This window comes from Pristis pectinata, chromosome 6 (assembly GCF_009764475.1).
Source record: "Pristis pectinata isolate sPriPec2 chromosome 6, sPriPec2.1.pri, whole genome shotgun sequence".
Lineage (NCBI taxonomy): Eukaryota > Metazoa > Chordata > Chondrichthyes > Rhinopristiformes > Pristidae > Pristis > Pristis pectinata.
Genome location: NC_067410.1, coordinates 35,733,774 through 35,747,524, shown reverse-complemented (window position 1 = coordinate 35,747,524; position 13,751 = coordinate 35,733,774).

Genomic DNA, 13,751 nt, shown 5'->3' with positions numbered 1-13,751 from the left:
CTGGAATTTGTAATGAAGTGGGCTTTGTTGTATATCAGTTCACCCAGTCCAAGACTTAGAAATTAATGGAAACAAATAGAGATAACATTACTCTGGTTCCGAGAAATTCCTCACAATGACTGGGGTTGTCAATGCTATCGTAGATCTCATGACTCTTGTTCAATTTTGTTTCATGTTCAAAATGAAATCTGTTCCATAGAAATGTCTGTAAGCAAATCAGAAATTATTTAAAAAGTAAAAAAAAATGGAACGGATTGCTTGACAATAAATCCATCTGAATTAACTTAATGTGACAGGTTAAACTGCTGACTAACTCACTTAAAATGGAAGCGAATGCCATTTAACAAATATTGCTTCTCTTAGGCAGTTGTGGGTGTTTTATTCAAACCAATAAATTCATTAATTAGTTGTTTAGCTAAAGTGTTTTGGAGGTTAAAGTATCAATCAGAGTGATTGGATAAATCATTACACCAGTTTATTTTGACAGTGTTAAGGATGGCAAACATTGCTCTTTTATTGCTCACCATCCACAACTCATAATAGTCTATTAAATTTGATATATTAATTCAAAAATTAGAGTTTAGAGAAATAAAATTGATTTCCAGATAGCTTACAAAATCTGATCAAATCATTGGTAATGAAAATTTCTCACTAGATGACACAGTGATTATAAGGTAAAACACATATGGATTTCACTGGAAAATGATGACAGAATTGTAGTACTCAGTTAAGCTTGTTGTGTCTGACATTGGTAAAATAACAAGTTCATGCTTCCAATTAATAATAAGAACTTTACCCAGTGGCCAGTATTATCCATCTTGTTTGTTGTCCTGATTTTGCAAACAGCTGGCACTCACTACTTAAAGTCAGCCTACACCTCAAAGAGAAGATGCCTTGTCACTGCAGGAAGTGATGTTCTGGAATTTGTTTTACCTGCAGACATCCAAGAACGCAATGCATAGAAGACTTGGTTTGCCGATGTTGTGCAAGAGGCCTTGGTACAGGAAGTGGAGAGGAAGAGAAATGTCTTCTTTCCATAAGGACTAAAATATGTAGGTACTGGAGAGGATGCCGAAAATACTGACAATGGTTCCAAGAATGGTGGATTTTAACCACAATGTTAGAATGGAGAAACTGGGTTGTTCGCATTGGAAGATTGAGAGAAGACTTGATGGAGATGTACAAGATCATGTCTGTCTTAGATAGGGTAAATAGAGAGAAGTAATATTTGTCAGCAGATGTCTTGAAAATCAACAGACATAGATCCAAAGTGCTGGGCAAAATAATACTGAGAGGATGTGAGGAAAAGCCTTCTTATACTAAGAGTGGGTTGTGATCTGGAAAGTGCTACCTGGAATAGTGGTGCAAACAGACTCAATCAGGGTTTTTGAGTGGGAATTGAACGGGCAATTAAGGGGAAATAATTTGCAGAGCTGTGGGTAAGAACAAAGTAATTGATCTGAATAAATTGCTCTACAAGGAGCTGGCAAAGATTTGATAAAGCTAAATGACCTTCTTCAGTCCATAAATCTTCTATGATTCTGAAAAGCATTTTCAGAATGTGGAAGACAGCTGTTGAGGTCACTGCTGGGAATCAAAGCCCAAGGAGCTGGATGTGGTGCTACTGAGAGCTCACTGACAGCAAGTTCAATGTCAGCATATGTGAATACATCCTAACAAGCCAAATCCCACCAGCCTAATGCATTGCTTAATGCACCAGAATCTGACCACTCACCCAGCAACTTGTAGTTAATTTCACATACTTCTTCACGACCTCACACCCTCAGCACAACAGCAAGCCTTACAGCTATGTCCCACTGGTTACTCATCCCACTCTCTTGCAGGACAAGTAGACTTGCAGACTCACTCGACCATCCTCCAGACAGGGGATGCAAGCAACGGGTCAGCCGATCCAGGTCGGTCACCTATATTTTTGTTGTAACACAGGCGGAAGCAGCAGGACTGGATCCTGTGGCAGGGCTCTGTACAAGGAAACATTATCACCAGACAGAAACAGTTAACCAGCTGGAGACATTTCTTATTCCTATGGAGATGAAATGTTCACCTAGAACTGAATACAAGACTGGAAGAAGATTGGTAGAATATAGAAGAATGGTAGTATCCTCATGCCCAATCTTCCTTTGACATCCTGATTGCTTTTCATGCCAAAAATCTCTTCTGATTTACCAACCGCAAACATGGTTTTCATCCCCATCTTACTTCCCACTTCCTCTCTCCGTCGCAATGTTACCCTTTCTGGTTTAATGTTAATGTAGCTAAGAACTGCTACCTGGCAGACAATAATATAAAAACAAGCAAAGAGCAAAGATCGATAAAAACCGATACCCAACTAAGCCCTCAAAGCCAAATGATTTAGAGGGCAGCTTAAAGATGGAACCTGCATGTGGTGAGTCAATGGTATGTGTGGCCTACAGCCAAGGAAGGGTGAAAGGATAGCATGGGTGCCGGCTCACTAGAGGGTGAACACACACATCAATTCTGCTGCAAAGTATGGGTTAGCCTGTAGAAGCATGTTCGGAGTATGGGCAGATTGGACAGAAAGTTGCACGCTGTGACGAAGGACATGGAGTCCAACACCAAACACAGAGAGGGTTTCCTGCACATCTTGGTAGAAGTTCAGCTTTGAAGCACTGTCCAAGATCTCAGCTTCCCTTGTGGCAATGACTGAAGCCACCCAAATGTTTGCACATTGCAGGAGAATCTGTCATGCAAGCTCAGTCTGCCACCATCAAGGCTGGGGATCCCATGTTCATAGGGGATTGAAGGGTGACGCAGCAACCTGTCCCCCATCAATGACTGAACCAATGGCAAATGGTGCAGAGTGTGCATAATCTACCTCAGTAAAATCTGTTGCATGTTGCTGAATGTGAACCTTTGAATTTTTTTTTGACTAAATGGGCTCCAATGAAAATTATTTGTTCACTTCTACCCCAGTTCCTGGTAAACACCAGTTTATGAATCATGGTTGGACTTGTGCTGACATTAATTATCATTATTCTTCCTGAGTGACTCAGATGAAGAGTGAAATGTGAGCGAAGCTGGTGCACTGGGTGCTTTTCTGCAATGGTGAGTTGAAAAACAGAAATATTTTAACTGTGTTTAGCAAATATGGAAATATTTGAGAGTGGGATATCAGAAGTGTCCTTTTCCCAGCAGCATCCTATCCCTCTCATTAATAGGTGGAAAATTCACATATCAAAGTCATTAGTAAATTAACTGCGTACTGTTCTCAAAACCACAAGAAACTAAATGTTGCATTAGGTAGGTAGAGTTTAGCACAGATTTATGAGGAAATTACCAGGTATGAGAAACTTTGTTATGGGAAAAGATTGGATATGCTATGGTTGTTTCCTTTGGAACAGAGGATTTTGAGGAGAGATATAAATGAGGATGAAATCCTACAGCAAAGCTAGGAAGAACCTATTGCTCTTAGTTTGTACAATGTATTCTTGCCATTGGAGGGCGCCATCACTTCCCCCAGTATGTTATGAGAAATATGCCATAATCATAGCTGGCTTGAGCTGTATGACCACATTTTTATTGGATAGAAAAAAAATTATCTGATATATCCCTGTACATTGAAGAATTATGCTGTTTTAATTGTAAACTATTGTGATGTATGCATCCCAGTCTATAGTCTTTTCACAGGCAGAAACATAATGGACCCTTGAGCATTGAGCAGAGTCTTCTTGCAATAAACAGGCTATTTACAGGTAGGAACTGATGAGTCCTCCCTGATGGATGCAACATATATATAGTAAATGGCATCATTACTTACATCATGAACTCTTTAAAGCTATACACACATACACAACATTGTTCCTTTTGAAGAGACTGATATCTCTTCATTAACTGATATCTCCCTCAAGGCATTCACAATCATAGATTCAGTCTTCAGTTTGTGGGTATGCTGTGACTTTCTGAGAGGTTCTCGCGCTTGTGGCCTCCTGACTCTGACACTATACACCCCATGGAAAAAAAACAGAAAATGTCAGACATATGCGGCAGATTTTCTGATTGTGTTTAAGATTTCCAGTAACTTTGGTTTTTAAAGTGTACTGTCTGGCCTTACTCTGTGACCACTTACTTATGGCCCTGAGATTGGCTTGTCAAATGTGTCAAGTATGATGTTCTCACTTCAATCCCCTTTCAGTCTCAGGTTCATCAGAAGCTGCTACTGTATGGTCCATGTGGGCTCCCAAGCACTCTCTTAGATTCTCTCGTCATGCTATTCTCCCTGCATCCCACTGTTGACTAGCCTGCTTGTATTGCAGTTGTAACACTCACACTGTATCCAGTACTTCAAAGCTGCTCGTCTTGCCCTGCTCACTGGTGCATTTGGCTTTTGCTCTGTAATGTTTTTTAAAATTGATCGTTCTAAACTGAGATGAGTGCACAATTGTCTGTGCATCGATATTTCTGCAGGGGTGAGCCATGTGCTCATTTGGATGTGCACAGTACAAAAATTAAAAATTTGCTTGGTGGTGACCTTTGAAGAGAGGCTTTCAATGCCTCTTTGACCACTCTTATAGTTACTCTGTAGCTCCATTCATTGGTGTCTTAGAAGGCAGATTAACCAGTGTCACATATCTCTCCACCATAAGAAGTTCTAGAGTTGGTGCAACACAGACTTAGAATCAATGTCAGAGACTAAGTCCTTGGGGATCTTGAACATGGCAGATGGAGTTCATCCACTGTACATTCTGCTGTAGTCCAGCTTCCAAAGTGATTGATTCAGTTGACTGTGAGAGAACATTGATTAGCACTAGAAACATTTCTGGACATCAGTGATCCCGCCATTGATTGAGAACCTCCAAAACTGTTGTGACCTCCATTGCTTCTGGCATTTAATCACATATTTTGCCCTACACCTTCTCAGTCCAAGATAGATGAACTCACCTTTGTGTACAATGAAATCATTTTCCTACCATTTGGCCTATTTTGTTAATATATTAACATTTAGTTGTGATTTAAGGCTTCCATCTACACTGCTTATTATAGTGCTTCTCCTTGAGTTATTGACTTATTTGGACAATGGCTTTCCATCCTACCATCTATTTCATATAAAATCGGTCAATTGTTGCAGATCCAGAGCAGATCCAGAACAGATCCATGTGGAACACCACAAGGCACATCCTGCCAATCTGGGAACATGCTAATTGTTCCTATTCTCTGTCTCCTGATGCCCAGACAATCTTCACACTCGGTCAATAATTTGCCTTCCATTCCATGAGCTTCAATTGTAGCCGACTGTCTCTGCCCTCTGGAGATCAGTGTAAGCAGCATCCACAGCCATTTCCCCATTCATTCCTTCAGTTGTTCTTCTAAAAATTCTACTGCATTCATCCTTAACCTTTTCAAATCCTTTCTGGCTTTATCTGACCAACTGAAGATTTTCAACATTTTCTGTTATTTTATCTTTTGTTATTGACTCTGAATTGTCTATATTTGAACTGTTAGCTCTGAGTGTCAGATGTCACCTTCTCTGCTTCTCGTTAGTCACTGCATGTTGACGTGTAAGTCCTTGGATATCTGAAGGTACAGGTGTAGAGGAGTGGTGAGGATAGAGGTGGTGAGTGAGAAGTGAATCCCCGCACTATCTGCAATTTGCAAATCTGAAAGAAAGGAGGATGAAGGAGAAGTGGAATATGGAAGGGAGGATTAGGTGTAAACATACTCCAGGATTCTCTGTGTTATTGGTGACACCCACCTCCTCAGTGGTTAGCACTCTGTCTTCCGGGGTTGAGTGCTTGGGGCCATCCTCGTTCCCTGTTAGTTTGGTGTTGATGGTGTGCCACCTTCTCCTCTAAAAGAGGAGGAGTTATGCGTGCAAGAGTTGTGTAATATATTTGTCTGCCTTGGTTAAATAGTTGGCAACCTACAGTGCATGGATCTGAGTCTTGGAGTGGAGATATATTAATGGGTGTAGAGAGGCGTTTGCTTGTTAGGTTGACTGAAAGAGATGGTTGTTAGGTGAGTAGAGGAAGTGTATTGCATGGAGCAGAGGGTTAGATTGAAAGTGAAGCTAGTGGGAATTGGGATCAATTATGTCACAAACCTTGACCTTCCCTGGAGTTCATTCTAACTTGCCAAGGTTTGATCCCTTGAGTTGACCTTTTTTGTCACCACCTCTCAGTGTTTCTTAATAATAGGTCTGGAGAGCTTCCTGGGCCCTGGTCTCACCTGTGATCTGTGTAATCTTCATTTGAGATATCTTTGTGAGACCTACCACCTGCTGCATCCATAAATCACGTCCCCATTTGGAGAAACAGTGCTTATAGCCAGTGCTGAATAGCTTAACCTGGTAGGAGCCACTTAAATAATGGGACCCTGTGGATATACGGTGTCAGCAGCTGCATGGCTAACACTAGCTGGTCATTGCAATCATGTTATTGAGAGTGGAGCATGCATTTTCTGAACTGGGTCAAGTGGTTGCAGATAGTTTCCACCTTGCAGGCAACCCCTGCATTACAGAGCAGTTGCGTTCTGAGAAAAGTGTCCCTATCAGGATTTTCTGTTATGCAACACCCTATTTCCCATTGAATCCCATGTTATAATGGAGATGCATTCCTAGGGGATGTTTTTCTTTCAACAGTAATGATGAGTATCGCAGCTGCTGGTTCATGATGGGGGGCCACTTCAGAGATTTGCTTTGGAAACTGATAAGGCAATATCTTAAGTGGCCAGCTGTTGTGCTTGGAGACACAAGTGGCTGCAGATGCTTTTTACTTTCCAGCCTTCACTTTGAATTGAGACATACACTTTTAAAGGATTGTTTAATGATATATAGCCTACAACAAATAACAGTGGTCGTTTAGGTTTAGAATGTGCACTTAAACTTGCTGGCTCTTTCTCAGACATCTTGAGGGTAAATAACATGAAAACTGCTTGGAAAAAAACTGGTAGACAGCAAAATGAACCTAAAGCCACATTATCTGCACATGTCAAGAAATGCAAGTTGAAAAAATAAAAATGGGCAAAATTTATTGTTTCTTTCACATGTTGTGTTTATTTATGTAATTTATTTTCCCCACATAAATTTGTTAAGAGTGATTTTTATTCTGTATCTCAGATTTTTGGGTAGACATTTGCAAATTCTTTAAAGGTGAATTCCCATAACCCGAACTGCCATAATGCAGGGGTTGCTGGTATTTTCCAGTTACCCATTTCTGGGCTGATTCAATTTATTCTCCTCAGTATTCCATTGAAGATAACAGGTAAAACACTAAATATACTCCTTCACAACATTTTAGCTTTTATTCCTTAATTTTAATGTGATTGGGCTTTTGGCAGGTTTCAAAAAGGGTAAATAGATTCTTAATGTGCTCTAAATATGGGAACAAATACTTAAAAAGAATCAGAAAAAAAACATTTGTTCTCCTCCTGGACCTTACCTTTCATCCTTTGCCAGCTCCATTTTTAAGAATAGATATGCCATCTTCATTTTTTAAGAATGATATGCTTCTAATCTTCCAGGCTCCATAATTACTGAAATTATTAAGGAAAAAAAATGCTGTATTACAAACTCATCTCCAGGGCTTTTTAATGGTAGTTGATTAAACCATCTGGGGTCCACGATCTCTTTCTGTATGGAAATCAAAGAGAAGTGCAGATGGTGGAAATCTGAAGCAAAAGCATAAAATGCTAGAAACACTCAGCTGGTCAGGCAGCATCTGTGGAAAAAGAAACCAAGTTAATACTTCAGGTTGAAGACCTTTGCCAGAACTGGGAAAGAGAGATAAAAAGTAACTTTAAGTTGCAGGGAAGGTGGGAGGGGAGGTTGCAGAGAAGCCCATCACCCTCTCTACAACTTAAAACTACTTTTTTTCTGTCCCTTTCCCAGTGCTGAAGAAAGGTCTTTGACCTTAAACCTTAACTCTGTTTCTCTTTCCACAGATGCTGCCTGACCTGAATGTTTTCTGTTTTTAGCTCCAACTTATTTATTGATGCAAGTGATGTCCAGGTCCCATTTTACATATGCAGGTCATGTAGCTACTCTTGCTGGTGGCTGCCTTCCCTGCCCAGAATTCATTGGCTTCTCCTTTGGTACGTGTTTTCAGAGAGTTCTGGTGCATGACACTGTGAAATTGATCTTTTCCAACCACTTTACACCAAAGTAAATTGGGTGAAATGACGTTCGTCTTTCTATGCCGTCCCTTGTGTTTTTCCATAATAGCTAGCATTCTGAGATTTATGGGTTCTTTTGTAATGCATGTTTGAACTTCTGATTTAAAGTCCTGCTGTACAAAACATCAATATCAATAAATTGTCTTGGCTCCCAATGGGCTGCCCTCAAAACAAATAGCTGTGCGGCCCATTTATATGGGTGTTGATGTAGTTTCAGCAAATTATGTTTTCCTCTGGTAGAGCAGTTTGATTCCCAAAGCAGTGTAATTATTTAGTCAGGTGTTTCAAAAAAAATGATGAAAATAAATTGGAAACGTGGACCAAATATTAAAACTGACAAATAATAGCAGGTAGACTGCTATCAAAGTTTATCTAGCTGTATTGCGTATGGTTCACCAACATTTCAAGGACTTAAAGATGAGTTTTAAGGGCTAATGGAGTTGGAGATTAATTGAATGTACGCTGTGCTTTGTAGAGGATAAAAGAAGAAATCTCTGTACATCTGGTGTCTGCACATTTATCATCCTTCAGGACTATTTTATCCATTCTTTTGTTGCAAAAACTGACATGTGAAATACCATTTCACTCACAAAGGAATTAAAAGGCTCAAAGGAGGCGGGCAGAATATTGCACAGTTGGTTTGGTACAATGCATCTGGTAAATGTCAATAACTGCACTTGTGGCTGCGGTACAGATGTTAATGGACTTGTGCTTTTAGCGTTCAGGATACCACTAAATTCATATTGTTAATGTAACTGAATTCTTTGACCTTAAAATACTTTTAATAACTACGTGTCTTTGTAAAAACAATGTATTTTTACAGTCCAGTTTCAGATTACTAAGGTATTAATAATATGTAACATTTTGCAGGCACACCTCCAGACATGTATCTATAGTTGGACTGCTCTGCCCATAGAGGTCAGGGTCAGTGTCAATGTCAAATTTTAGACTCAGGTCCATTCAAGGTGGTGATGGTTGGTCAATGCCATATCTCAAAATTTTCTGCTAACCGCAGCATAAGGGCAGCCACTGATGCTGTATACTCAAGGAGAAGTGACTTTCTTTATTTTTCCTTCAATGAGGATGTGCTCCACAAGCACGTGGATTTACCAGAATTACGGCAAACCACAAAATTCAGGTCATGATGCACTACACTTGTGTGGTGATTTCGGCTCCCTTTAGAAACCCTCCTCAAATTACAAGGGCTTTCCCTCTTTCTATGTGCAAGTCATGGCTGACCATGTATGGAATATTCACATGGTTAATGGCAGGAATCCAGGAGGCTCACATGACTCCTTCAGTCTGCAGGAGTCTATATTGCCAATATTGTTTGTGGACAGCACTGTCCCAAGGCCTGGACTTTGGGCAGTAATGGCTACTCAATTGCTTCCATGGCTTCTGACACCTGTACATACTCCACCAATTGCTACAGAGTGGCAGTACAGTGGAAACCACACCACGACCAGGATTTCAGTGAGAACACTGTGGTTATCTCAAAATGAGCTTCCACTGACTAGAGCAATTCAGGGCACACTGCCGTACATTCCAAGCATATCAGTATATCTTGATGAGGCCTGCCACATCCTATACAACATTGCAAACTATTTGAGCTCACCCCTTGCCTGAGGGACCACTGCCAGGGGGGGAGCATGAGGATGACCCCAATCAGGAAGAAAAGTAACACTGGTCACAAGAGGAACACGTGTCAGCTTCCTCAAGCAGGCTTCCAGCTCCAACCTCCATGGCATGGGACCTCCTCACCCATGAACCATCCATGGGCTGTGCATGTGTAATCACAGAAATGTGCATGAGGCTCCTCTTCCAAAAGCAGCTCAGACAAATGGAGGACCTGGAAGGACAATTGTGAACTTCATGGATGATTTGTTGATGATTTTTTTGTCTCAAGTTAAATCAGGTGGCACAACATGGTTCAGTTTCTCAGATCAGATCTTTAATGTGTTGGATAATTAAATAACAGATAAGCTAATTCTAGCAAGTGCTAAGTAATTAAGAATGGAAGAAAGATGCCAAAGAGGGAGAAATGTGTAGGAAAAATTATTATGCCCTGATAATGAAAGAGATCAAGTGATCACTATACCTCTCTCACAGTTAAAACAAATCTACAACACTAGACTTAATTTATACAGTTAAGAAGCATTAGTAAGAGGTAGTATTGTTGCTACATAAGGTGGAAAGTTATAATTGCCTGTATCTATTTTGACATCCGTGTTGTGATGTTGTGACTTTAAAAATATAATTGCTAGATTTGTACATCTCTGTCTTTGAGGAATCTTGCGCTTCTTCTGTTGAAAGTCTTGCTTGGAATGTCCTAAGTGTCATTGAGGGGCAAAATCTTTTCATAATGATATAAAGTGAGGGAGGAATATTGGCCCTGACTCAAGGGGAGCTTCCCCTTCAAACAAGACACTGTAGGACTTTTATTGTTCACTTAAACCATTGAAGCAAACAGCTGTATCTCAGCTTGACCCATGCATGAATAATAATAGCCAGACAGCAAAGGAAACATAAGTCATAGGAAAGCTGGATGTAGTATCCCCAGGGGACAAAACGAATAAAAATGTCATTGATGTATGAAACTAAAAGGATTACAATATTTTCTGAGCAGGTGGAGAAGTCTTAATGACATTCTGCGAGAGGAGGGTGGAAAAGACATTGATTTAAACCATGCCGAAGTATCTGAACCAGGAGAAAACAATGTGATGCTGTCTAATCAAAAGTGGCCAATATTTGCTGCCAGATGAACAGGAAACATTCACAATTAATCCTACTCACTTTGTAAATAAAATGACAAAAACATCATTGGGGCTGGAGTCTAGATTCTGGAACGGTGCCCTGTGCATTAAGTGTGCACTGTTTGAAGCTGGGAGTATCATAAAGTCTCAGATAACTACTGGGAATAATAAGAAATAAACTGGATCCTTTTATTCATGGCAAGTTCTGGACCAGTTTCCATGGCAATAGTAACTGCACTTTATTTATCTTCTCACTGTGATTCTCCTTTCTTCCCGCACGGAATTTTATCCAATCAAAGCAAAATATTTTATGAGTGACGGAGGATGAGGGGGGACCTGATAGAGGTATATAAGTTTATGAGAGGTATTGATTGGGTAGATAGTCAGAGGCTTTTCCCCAGGGCTGAAATGGTGGCCACAAGAGGACATAGGTTTAAGGTGCTGGGGAGTAGGTATAGGGGAGATGTCAGGGGTAAGTTTTTTACTCAGAGAGTGGTGAGTGCGTGGAATGGGCTGCCGGCAAAGGTGGTGGAGGAGGATATGATAGGGTCTTTTAAGAGACTGTTGGATAGGTACATGGAGCTGAGAAAAATAGAGGGCTATGGATAAGCCTAATAATTTCTAGGGTAGGGACATGTTCGGCACAGCTTTGTGGGCCAAAGGGCCTGAATTGTGCTGTAGGTTTTCTATGTTCTAAGAAAACATGAGTGACTTTTTTTAAAAAAGAGTAAAAGGGTCATTGAAACTCATTCCACCTTCGATACCTCTTGTCAATAAAGAAATCTTAGGAGGTATCCTGTGCTATGAAATGGTGCTGACACCTACCTGAACCTGAACTTCACGCCTCAACCAACCCCATAGTCCCAGGGGACAGGAAAGGTCCAGAAAAGGCTTGTATTCCCATAAAGTGAGTTGCTGCAACAAAGCCTCTTCATTTCTCACTCCACTAATATTTATGGGGGCAAATTGGGTCCCAGACAATGTTTGAATCAGATAACACATACAAAATGCTGGAGGAACTCAGCAGGTCAGGCAGCATCTATGGAGGGAAATAAACAGTCAACATTTTGGGTCAAGACCCTGCATCAGGACTGGAAAGGAAGAGGGCAGAAGCCAGAATGAAATGATTGGGGAAGGGGGAGGAGCACAAGCTGGCAGGTGATAGGTGAGTCCAGGTGAGAGGGGGAAGGTGGGTGGCGGAGGGGGGGATGAAAGGAAGTGATGTAAGAAGCTGAGAGGTGATAGGTAGAAGAGGTAATGGGCTGAAGAAGAAGGAATCCGGTAGGAGAGGGCAGTGGACCACGGAATAAAGGGAAGGAGGTAGGGTATGGATGGGCAGGTAATGAGGGTGGAGGAGGGGAAAGAGAAGCAGTGAAGGGGACACAGGTATGAGGGAAAACAAAGAGAAGGGGAAAAAAATGGAGGGGAGAAGAGGGAAGGGGTTACCGGAAGTTAGAGAAATTGCCATTGAGGCCGTCGGGTTGGAGATTACCAAGGCGGAATATGAGGTGTTGTTCCTCCAACCTGTGTCTGGCCTCAACATGGCAGTAGAGGAGGCTGTGGATAGACATATCAGTATGGAAGTGGGAAGTGGAATTGAAGTGGATAGCCACTGGGAGATCCTGGCTTTTGTGGTGGACGGAGTGGAAGGTGCTCGATGAAGTGGTCACTCAGTCTGTGTTGGGTCTCACCAATGTAGAGGAGGCCGCACCAGGATCACCGGATGCAATACATGACACCCTCGGATTCACAGGTGAAGTGCTGCCTCACCTGGAAGGACTGTCTAGGGTCCCGAAGAGTGGTGAGGGAGGAGGTGTAGGGGCAGGTGTAGCACTTAGTACGGTTGCAGAGATAAGGGCCAGAGGGTTCATCCGTGGGGAGGGACAAGTGGACAAGGGAGTCACAGAGAGAGCAATCCCTGTGGAAAGTGGAGAGAGGGGGAAGGGGAAGATGTGCCTGGTGGTGGGATGCTGTTGGAGGTGGCAGAAGTTGCGGAGAATGACGTGTTGGATGCGGAGGCTTGTGGGGTGGTAGGTGAAGACAAGGGGAACCCTGTCCCTGTTATGTCGGGGGTGGGGGGGGGATGGTGAGGGCAGACATACCTGCCCATCCATTCCCCACCTCCTTCCCTTTATTCCATGGTCTACTGTCCTCTCCTACTGGATTCCTCCTTCTTCAGCCCTTTACCTCTTCTATGTATCACCTCTCAGCTTCTTACATCACACCCTTTCATCTCCCCTCTCCCACCCACCTTCCCCCTCTCACCTCAACTCACCTATCACCTGCCAGCCTCCTCCCCTCCCCCAACCTTCTTATTCTAGCTTCTGCCCTCTACCTTTCCCGTCCTGATGAAGGGTCTCGACCCAAAACATCAACTGTTTATTTCTCTCCACAGATGCTGCCTGACCTGCTGAGTTCCTCCAGCATTTTGTGTGTGTTCCTCCAGATTCCAGCATCTGCAGAATCTCTTGTGTCTTGGATCAGATTGATGCGTAGAAAATGTTGAATGTTGCTGATGAGGTCATTGGGACACAACATAATTTCAAGGTCTACATGAGGGGTAGATGGGGTTGGTGAGGAGTAACATACTTCCTGTTTGCCAACAGCACATGGCTGGAAAGAGAGGAAAAGACAAAAAATTCTGAAGATGCTGGAATCTGGAGAAATACACAAAAAGTGCTGGAGGAACTCAGCAGGTCAGGCTACATCTATGGAGGGAAATAAACAGTCAACGTTTCGGGCCGAGACCCTTCATCAGGACTGGAAAGGAAGAGGGCAGAGGCCAGAATAAGAAGGTCGGGGGAGGGGGAGGAGCACACGCAGGCAGGGGATAGGTGTGTTCAGGTGATA